This window comes from Canis lupus, chromosome 26 (assembly GCF_003254725.2).
Source record: "Canis lupus dingo isolate Sandy chromosome 26, ASM325472v2, whole genome shotgun sequence".
Classification (NCBI taxonomy): Eukaryota; Metazoa; Chordata; class Mammalia; order Carnivora; family Canidae; genus Canis; species Canis lupus.
This window is the reverse complement of record NC_064268.1, coordinates 15320442-15329720: the sequence shown is the minus strand read 5'-3', so window position 1 is coordinate 15329720 and position 9279 is coordinate 15320442. Positions and strand designations below refer to the sequence as shown.

General features: G+C 46.4%; 1 long non-coding RNA gene across 3 annotated transcripts; it reads right to left on the bottom strand.

Moving 5' to 3' along the window:
* Positions 1–1367: 1367 nt before the first annotated feature.
* LOC112676642 (uncharacterized) lies at positions 1368–5616 on the bottom strand. 3 transcript variants are annotated; one of them, XR_007406245.1, is made up of 5 exons: positions 5455–5616; positions 5021–5153; positions 3907–4141; positions 2699–2766; positions 1368–2291 (listed from the first exon to the last, which is right to left on the bottom strand). It is a non-coding gene; the product is annotated as an uncharacterized LOC112676642 (long non-coding RNA). The 3 variants fall into 3 exon arrangements; XR_003146642.3 differs by having other exon boundaries at positions 1368–2766; positions 3907–3996; positions 4081–4141; XR_003146641.3 differs by having other exon boundaries at positions 1368–2766.
* Positions 5617–9279: the final 3663 nt, after the last annotated feature.

The following is a 9279-nucleotide window of genomic DNA, read 5'->3' as shown; positions in this document are numbered from 1 at the left end:
AAAGGCTGGACTGGAAGGCAGAAAACTGGCTCCCGCTCTCGCTCGTGTCCCCATGATGAGGGGTCTATCAGCAACCCTCCTGGGACCTTGCTTGCTCTCCCCTCTGGCCCAGGTCATGGATGTGATGCATGAGGGTGTGGGAGCAGCCATCATGCAACCATGAGGAAGGGAGCCATGCCATGAGATGGCAAACGGCAGAGCAGGAAGACAGAGGGAGCCTGGGTCCCAGAGATGTGCTCTCAGATAAAATCCTGAGGGTCTGACAGCAAGCTTCCTGCTTCACGGGCCAAGTCAAACCCCTAACCGAGATGTCAAGTCTTCAGTTACTTGTGGCCACATGTCATTCTGATGGACCTTGAGCCAGTCACTGCTTTTCAAAATAAATATTGACTGAGCATCCTCTCCATGACAAGCATGTAAGTACATTACATCGATTTTCTCCAACTCCCCGTAACCATCCATGTCACAAATGTGAAAATTGAGAATCAGGGAGGGTAATGCACTCCAGGTGAGAGATACAGGGTGAATTTGACCTCTAGAACCTAGGTTCTTCATCACAAACCCATGCTTCACCTTCCTGGGCCTCAGTTTCCCTCTCTAAAAAATGAGACGGTAGAAGGCAGTGTTGTCAGGAAGCTAAGGCTTTGAATAATTCAGGCCAAGTTCAGTTAAAATCCTGCCTCCACGACTTGGTGCTGTGTGACTTGAGCAAGTAGCTAAACCTCTCTGAGCCCCAATTTCTTTTTCAGTAACTGGTGACAATGAGAGGACCTACTTCAGGTTGTCATAAGGATTAAACATCAAGTAAAGCTAATGCACAGTGCCCAGCACAGAGCAGGTGACTCTCTGTGTCTGGGTGAGATAACCTCCTCTCTTCCTTCCAGCACAGGATTGCCAAGACATTGGTGACTGGTTGCATACCAATGCTGAAATATCCAATGTCTTTCCCTGGAGGAAATGTGCTCCTGTGGCTTTCTAGTACAGGAGAAATTGAATACAGAAATTTTTCATCTGAAACCAACTATTTTTAAAAACAACCGTTTACAACTTCGTTTACTCCTGGCAAGGGTTAGACCAAGGCATCCAGCCCCTCCTCGCTGTGGGTAATGGAGGAGAGAAAGAAAGAGGGAATCACTCTCCAGGGGCCTCCCCGGACTCCACAGCTAAGCTAAAAACTTAAAAACCTGAAAATGGGAAGGAAAGGGGGAGGCGCAGAAATAATATGAAGCAGGTTCCAAGGAGGTTATATAAAAACAATGAAATCGCAATATTTTCCGCGACAGATTTCATCAGTGCCGCCTGAGTGCATTCTATTAAACCTCATTTATTAAATTTTGAGGAACATAATTTAGATATAAGATCCCGGACAAACAGGTTGCAAAATAGCTGATTCCGGACGCACTGACATCCCCCCATGTGTGGAAAACAGGCTGGTGTTTTTCATTTTGACGGTCTCACGGGGCTTTCCTGCTACAGCTTGCATGGGGGAAGGAGACAGTGGGATGGAGGTGGAGGGGGCTCTAGGCTCTTCCTTGCAGTGTCTCCCCCCACAACAGCCATTTGGAGGTGGTGTGCTTCCTGTCCTGTAGCATAAGCATCTCTGAAGTTGAAGAGGCACACTTAATTGTGTTCTGGAATTTGTGGGCCGAGAGGTGTGCAAGGCCAAGAAAGCAATGGACACACACAGCGCAGATAGTTTGTTTATCTGAGCACCTCCCCCAAGCCTCCCAAGACATCCTCCACCCTCCAGAGAATCTCATTTGCTGGTATTTACAAGGCAGGAAGTGGCCAGGGTCTTCCTGATGGTTGAAATAGATTCTTATTCTGGGATTTCCAGGTCATTGGGAAGTCTCTCTGCCGACACCAAACTCCAAGCCCCAAATGCTTCCCCAGACCTGCTTTCTCATGCCCAAACAGCCCTCTGAAGGAGTTAACATATGCCAGAGACTGTCTGCATCAGTCCATCGACTCCTCTCCTCAGCCCATTCATGACATAGATTACTGATCCCATTTCATGGATGAGAACACTGAGCTTCAGACAGGTGAGGCGCTTTTCCCAGGATCACTCAGTGATTAAGTGGCAGAACCAGAGATTCAAGCCCAGAGAGAGTTGTAGAGGATATCACCATTCTCTTACTGGCAGGACACAACATACTGACACTTGGATAGATGACAGGCAGAGAGGTCTTTGTTACAGCTCCAAACAGGAAGAGGCCACCATGCAAGGCCAGGTAAGGGTTGTGTCCAGGGACAGGGCAACATGAGCTGGAGCTGCTGTAGGGACAGCTTCCCTATGGCAAGCAGAATGGGGTTATCTTGTTTTCTTGGGCTCCCTGGAAGTTGGCTAATTTGAGTAATTTATGGGGTGCTTTGGGGCACAGAGGCCCTCTCTAGTTGTCTGGTACCTGGCCCTGGCTTGATTAGGGCAGGTGCATAGTGACCCTGGGGCATGAAGCCCGATAAGGGAACTACTTGGAGTGTGAACTTAATTATCTGCTCAAGAAGAAAAACTGACCAGCCTCTAGCCAGGGCCTCAAAACTAGGTCAAGACAGAATTGAAAAACAAATAAACATCAATTTTTTGTGGGTCCAGTCCTAAGCCCCACATCCTCTTCCCCTCTCTCTGCTGAAAATGCCTTGAGCATCACCAACACTCTCCAGCCGGTGTGTACAAACACAGTCACATGGGAAGACAGACCTGAGGTTCTCCAGCTCCGCAGCCCCTTCCTCTGGCCGGGGGATTTTCTTCAAGCCTCCTGTGTCCCTCTAATTTTTTTTTTTTTTTTTTTTTTTTTTTTTTTTTTTTTTTTACTTCTGATAGAGAGAGAGAGAGAGAGGCAGAGACATAGAGGGAGAAGCAGGCTCCATGCACCGGGAGCCTGATGTGGGATTCGATCCCGGGTCTCCAGGATCGTGCCCTGGGCCAAAGGCAGGCGCCAAACCGCTGCACCACCCAGGGATCCCTCCTGTGTCCCTCTAGAAGCAGGGAAGTCCCCAGGGGATGACAGCTCATCTCATTTGTATCTGGCAATCCGGGCAGCTGTTGTCTTTCGCCCACTGGCACCGAGGCATTGTTTCCAGCTATGGGATTCGGGGCTCCCTTGCCTGGCAGGGAATGCTGTGCAGAACTTACCCCAAACCCTGCCAAGTGGGAGGACCTCATGCTTGGGACCACAGCACCACCTTGGGGTCACCCATCCTCTCCCCATATTTAGTTGGTCACAATGTCTTGTTGCCCCACCACTTTAAGAAAAGTCTCTTAAATCAGTCCCCAGGTGGAAAAAGTCACGTTCAGATCTCTTTTATGAACTACAAGGCCCTGCAATGGTGCATCACTATGGTTAAGAGTAAGAGAGGGAGCTCACAGGCCAGCCCATCTGGGTTCCAGCTCTAACAAGGCCCCCTGACAGCTGCAGGACCTCAGAAATCACCTAATCTCTCACTGAGCCCCACCTTCCACTTCTGCACAATGGGAATTAAAGAGTGACCTGCAGCTGGAGAAGGGGAGGATTAAGGGAGATTATCTACCTGAAAATCCTGTCACAGAGTGAGTCCTCAGTGAATACACTCAGCACTGCTACTGTTGCTACTGCTGTCATTCTGTCCACTCTGGCACTAACCTGCAATTTCAGCCTGACCTCTCTGCTCTTGCCAACTTCATACCTCACCTCCCAAACACTGCCATGCCTTCTTACCTTTCAGCTGCAGCTGGGATATTTTTCTCTGCACCTTTCTCACTTCCTAGCTCATCCTGTTCATCCCCAGCCCCAAGGTCACTTCCTCAGAGAAGCTTCCCGGAGCCCCTACCCTGATCCCACAGCTTCCACCTCCTCCCACCCAGTGTTCCCTCCCATCCCATCAAAGTCTGAACCAACCATCTGGTGAGAAGGCAGTTGGGATTCTTACCTGGCTCCCCGACAGTGAGCTCCTCAAAGGAAGGAAGCTCCTTAGTCACATAGCACAGTGGTCAAGGGTGCAGATCTCCTGCCAGGCCACCTGGGTTCAAATTCTAGGTCCACCTACTGCCACTGCTGTCCCACCCCACACATTCCTGCTTTTACCACTTCCTCCTGCCAACACCTGCACATCTTCACTTGAGGGCGTCTGCTTCATCACTGAGTCTGCTTTGCTACCTGTAGGGCTGGGAGGAAGTCAGTGAACAAATGTCCCCCTCTTGACCCCCACCCCCACCCAGGAGCAGCACTCAACCAGTGCCTGCCAGAAATGAATATAGAGATCTCTAATTCTCTCATCCCTCAGGTAGGAGATTTCTGACATGTGTTCTACCCCCCTCCCAGAGCTTCTTCAGCCCTGATCAAGCCCCACTTGCCCACAGAGGGAGCTGGCTTGATGTATTGGTGATGTACTTGCTTCCCAGAACAGAGCATGGGCTCCCCTGCTGACCCACCCCACACCAGCTCAGCAAGAAGAGACCCTGGAGGTAATGGAGAACAGGAGTTCCCCAGAGAAACAGAACCAATAGGACCAATAGATGTATCTATGTCTCCCAATAGATGGTGATAGAAAAAGTCTATAGATATAGATCTCTATCAACCTCTGTCTCTATCTATATGAGGATATTTATTATAGGAATCAGCTTATGTGATTATGGACGCTGGAAAGTCACACCATCTGCCATCTACAAGCTGGAGACCCAGGAGAGCCAATAGTGTAATTCAGTTTGAGTCCAAAAGTCCAAGCACAAAGAGTGCCAATGTCCAAGGGCAGGAGAAGTCGGATGTTCCAACTCAGGCAGAAAGACAACAAATTTGCCCTTCCTCCACTTTTTGTGTTAAATATGTCCTCAAAGGATTGGATGATGCCCACACACACTGGTGGGCACATCTTTACTTGGTCTATAGATTCAAATGCTAATCTTTTCTCGAAACAACCCCCATAGACACACCTAGAACTAATGTTTTAGCTTCTATCTATTAAGCATCCCTTAGCCCAACCTAGTTGACACATAAAAAACTGTACTTGATAATACAATTCCAGTAGCCTTCCCCTACTCCCTCACCTTGGCTTCTCTACTTGCACTTAAATCCTTGTCTCAGGAGCTGCTCTGGTGCAATCCAAATGAAGACGCATTACCCCTGCTAGCTGCAAGAGCTTGAGCATATTACTTAAACTCTGTGCCTCAGTTTCTTCATCTGTAAATAAGAATAATTTTATTTATGGGATTGAGGATGAGAAGAGTAATGCCATGCTTGGAGAAGTGCCTAATACACAGAAAACACTATAAATATTAGGTCTTTTCTTCTCAAGGTCTAGCAGAGAACCTGGCATATGCTAGGGCTTCAAAAAATGTTTGGTGGTTGAAGCACACTGAATCTCTAGGGATGAAGAAGGGCTGTATATTAATCCCTTTCATTCCATGCTAGGTTCCTCTGGTTGCCAAAAACTCACTCAAGCTAACACAAGTAAGGAAGCTTGTTTCAAGGAGGTACCTACAGGAACAGAGGTGGGCATCTCCGGGGAACTAGGGCAACTGGCCAGGCAGACCTTACCAAGGCAGGAGCATAATCAGGGAATGCGGGGGTGGTTCCCATTCCAAGAACAATCCTAGCAGTTGAGTTACTTGTCACCCCCCTGAACTGCGGAATGTTCTCATATCTTCCCTTTAGAGAGTTATCACTACCATAACTCTTCTCTCTTTCTCTCTGTCTTGCCTCTCTCTCTCTCTCTCTCTCTCTCTCTGTCTTGCCTCTCTGTCTCTCTCTCTCTCTCTGTCTTGCCTCTCTGTCCAACATTTTGGTCCCACTGAAGTCTCCTAGTTTCTTTCCAGTCACATCTCTTCCCCCTGAGGGTTTTGATCCCAATGAGAAAGAGTCACAGGAATCAAGATAGGATGAAGGTACCAGACTCAGAGGTGGTAAATCTGGGCTAGAAAGCACAGCATAGACTTGTAACGAGACGTAGGGATTCTACTACTTCCCCCCAGGTCTATACAATGGAGCTTCCCAGAACACAGTATGGGCTCCCCTGCTGACCCACCCCACACCAGCTCAGCAAGAAGAGACCCTGGAGGGATGCAGAAAAGGTCATTTCACTATGGCAAGCAAGAGCCTTCCAACAGGACCACTCTGCAGCCAGAACTTGAAGAAGCAGCTGAGTGAGCCATACTGAGATTTATCCAACATTCACTCCTACTGGGTAGAGAGAAAGGGAGGGGAAGGATGGGCTGAAGGTCTCCCTATTACTTCCAAAATGGTGGAAGTTGTTATTGTAATGGACCATGGTAGACCTGACAGGAGAGGGATGAGATTTTTCTTTTTCCTGCAGCTCCATGCTGACCAACTTTGCCCATGTCTCTAGTTCAAATTCCCAAGAGAAATGACCTGATTGGTGGAGGGACTCATCTTTATCTCTGTTTGAACAATCTCCATAAAAAGCCAGTTTAGAGGCCATTGGCCAGCCCACCCCTTAGTGAAACCTGAAATCACAAAATTATTCATTTATTTGTTTATTGTGTGCCTCCATCTCCCCAAGAATGTTCTTGAGAGACCAGAACCTTATCCATTATGGTCATTTTTTTATCCCCAGCATCTACAATAGTACATGGCTCAAAGTAGGAGCCATATAAAGACTTAATGAACACATGACTGAATGAATGATTAATGCAATGAATAAATGCGTGAACAAGTTTATTAAGAGCCCTCTCTATCACTGAAGCCTCTTTCCTAACATTCAGGGAACTCAGCTCCACTAGACAAGTTCCATCAGGTAATGAAACCCCACTTACCCAGAAGGCAATTGAGTGAGTTTCTACTGCTATGGCAGTATGCCCCTACCCCCACCAAAGCAACTTGTCCAGATATTCCTTCCAACCATATGCTGGAATCTTTCTGAGAGATGATCTGGCCAACACAATTTTCTCAGTCGTCTTCTCTGTCCAGTGATGTTTTAGCCCCTCTTGAAACTGGACCACTGCCCTGATTACCTGCTTCTTAATCCAACTCTGTCTGCACCAGTACCTTTGATTAACTTGTTTTCCAGTACACAATGATGTCTCCCTCCAACTCACTCACCAGGGCATTATTTAACAGAAGCCTAAAACCAGCATGCCAATGAAAACAACTCTTGCAAATAATCCTTTAAAGGGATTCTTAGTAACCAGTCCCTAATAAACAGATGCGGATTAATGACCTTTAGGAGTCCACTAAAAACCCACAATATCCCTGGCCTTGCTATTCTTTTACCCAGAATAAAGTAGGGATGAGGGTACAGATAATTGAAAGCACCAAAACAAATCAGTCCCAAGTTTCATCACCGCTGAGCCTCTAACAATATTAGAAGATCCAGGAGAGATCTGAACTGTCCCTGGAGAGATCTAAAGAACTGAAACTTCAGGGTTGCCAAGAAAAATAGCTGGGGATGGCCCAAATGAAGGAACTTTGTCCCATCTTCCTCAGCATTGGTCAGAGGGTCTGGGAAGCATAAAGGCCCTAACCTCTAGTGAGCTACACTTAAGAATAAATAAGACTTACATAGTCATTGTGCAGATCAGAGATAATATGTGAAAAGTGCCAGCACATAGCAAGTGTTCAATACATGGTAAATGTTGTTATGATGCAAATCACATGCCGATGCCTATAACAGCAGAAACCTAGAGAAAGAGGCTTCTCAGCCCAGGACCAGGAGTATCTTGGAACCAAAGGATGTTCTGCTCTCAGCCAAAATGGAGGCTTTTTAGTTACAATCTTTGCAGTTCCTGGGCATGACTCTAAGGGCCTCTAAGACCACAAGGGCCAACACAGAATGGTCCTAAGTTAGATAACTGGTTGACAGGCTAGAGCAGAGCCTCCTCTCTAGAGAGCAGAGGTCAGGGTGAACCTTTCCAAGCCCGTAAGTCTACACTGGACCAACCTTTCTTTGCGTTCCTCTTCAAACTAGCAGTGCCCTTCCTTGCACCCATTCTCACCAGACCTGTCTTCTGATTTTCAGCTTTATGCTTACCTCCTCCAGGAAGCCTTCCTAGGCATTTGCAAGCTACATATTCTCTTTCTCATCCCTATATCCCCATGACACCCAGTCTGCAGCAAACACTAGCCTCCTCTTCTAACATTATGCACTGGCTTTAGGTCTATGAGATCTTGGAGCCCCATTGAGAGCTGAGACTGTGGCTCATATGTCTCATGTAGTCCCCCAGGAATCTTGTGAAAAGGTGATTTTGATTCTGTAGGTCTTGGGTAGGGCCTGAGACTCTATATTTCTAACAAGTTCCCAAGTGATATTAATATTGCTTTGAGGTAGCAAGGATCTAGCCCATCTTTTACAACACTGTTTCTTCAAACTTTTAATGTGATACAGACTTTAACAGAGAGAGAAACACATTTATTCCAGGAGTAATCAGAGCCTTCAAGGGGCATTGTGAACCTCCAAGAGAGGGACACAGTGTGCAGCACCTCCCAAGAGAAACCTTTGTTCAAGAAACCATCCTATAACATTTATCTCATTATCAGACACACAGCAATTGTTAATAACAAGAGCAAATATTTATTTCCTCCTTACTATGGGACAAGAGTTTTACATGCACCTTCTTAATTATTCCACTGACCTCTACGAAGTAAAGCACTATTGGGGGATCCTCACTTGAGAGGAGAAAAGAGAAGGGAAGTAAGTCATTTGTCCAAATGCATGTGGTAGAGTCAGGAATTAGACTGCATCTCTCTCACTCCAGGGTCCTCCTCTTCAATTCTCTGCTTGATCTCTCAGCCTGGACCAAGATCTTCTTCCTGTCATACATAATGGCTAAGGGGCCAGGTTTAGTGAGGACAGGTGACTGTCTCAGCTGCAATCAGTTTTTAGTCTACTCTTAAATGGCTGTGGGTTGGTGTTTTTTTTTTTTTTAATATTCCTATGGTGAACATTTATTAATCACATATAAGAAAAGAAGAGAGCACACTTCAAATTTAGCTTAGAATGTATCTGGTTGCAAGTCACAGTAGATAAATATGTGTTTGTTCTAATCACATTACAGGAAGTACAGAGGTAGATAGTAGTAACTTTAGTTATGCGATCAGGAATCCTGGCCCTTTCTTTCCTTCCAGGTGTCATGGACACAGAGAAAGTGCATGTCTTGATTGTGGGAGGAGTTAGTATAAGCACTGTTTTCATCCACCCTTTGATTTGAAAGACATTTAAAAATCCTTCCATGTGTTGGCCAGTGGGCTTTGGAATAAAGACGAAAAAGACAGGACTCATTCTATGGGACATTAAGATCATACAGATAACTAATCTTCTGATTACAATATCACATAATGACTACTATTCATT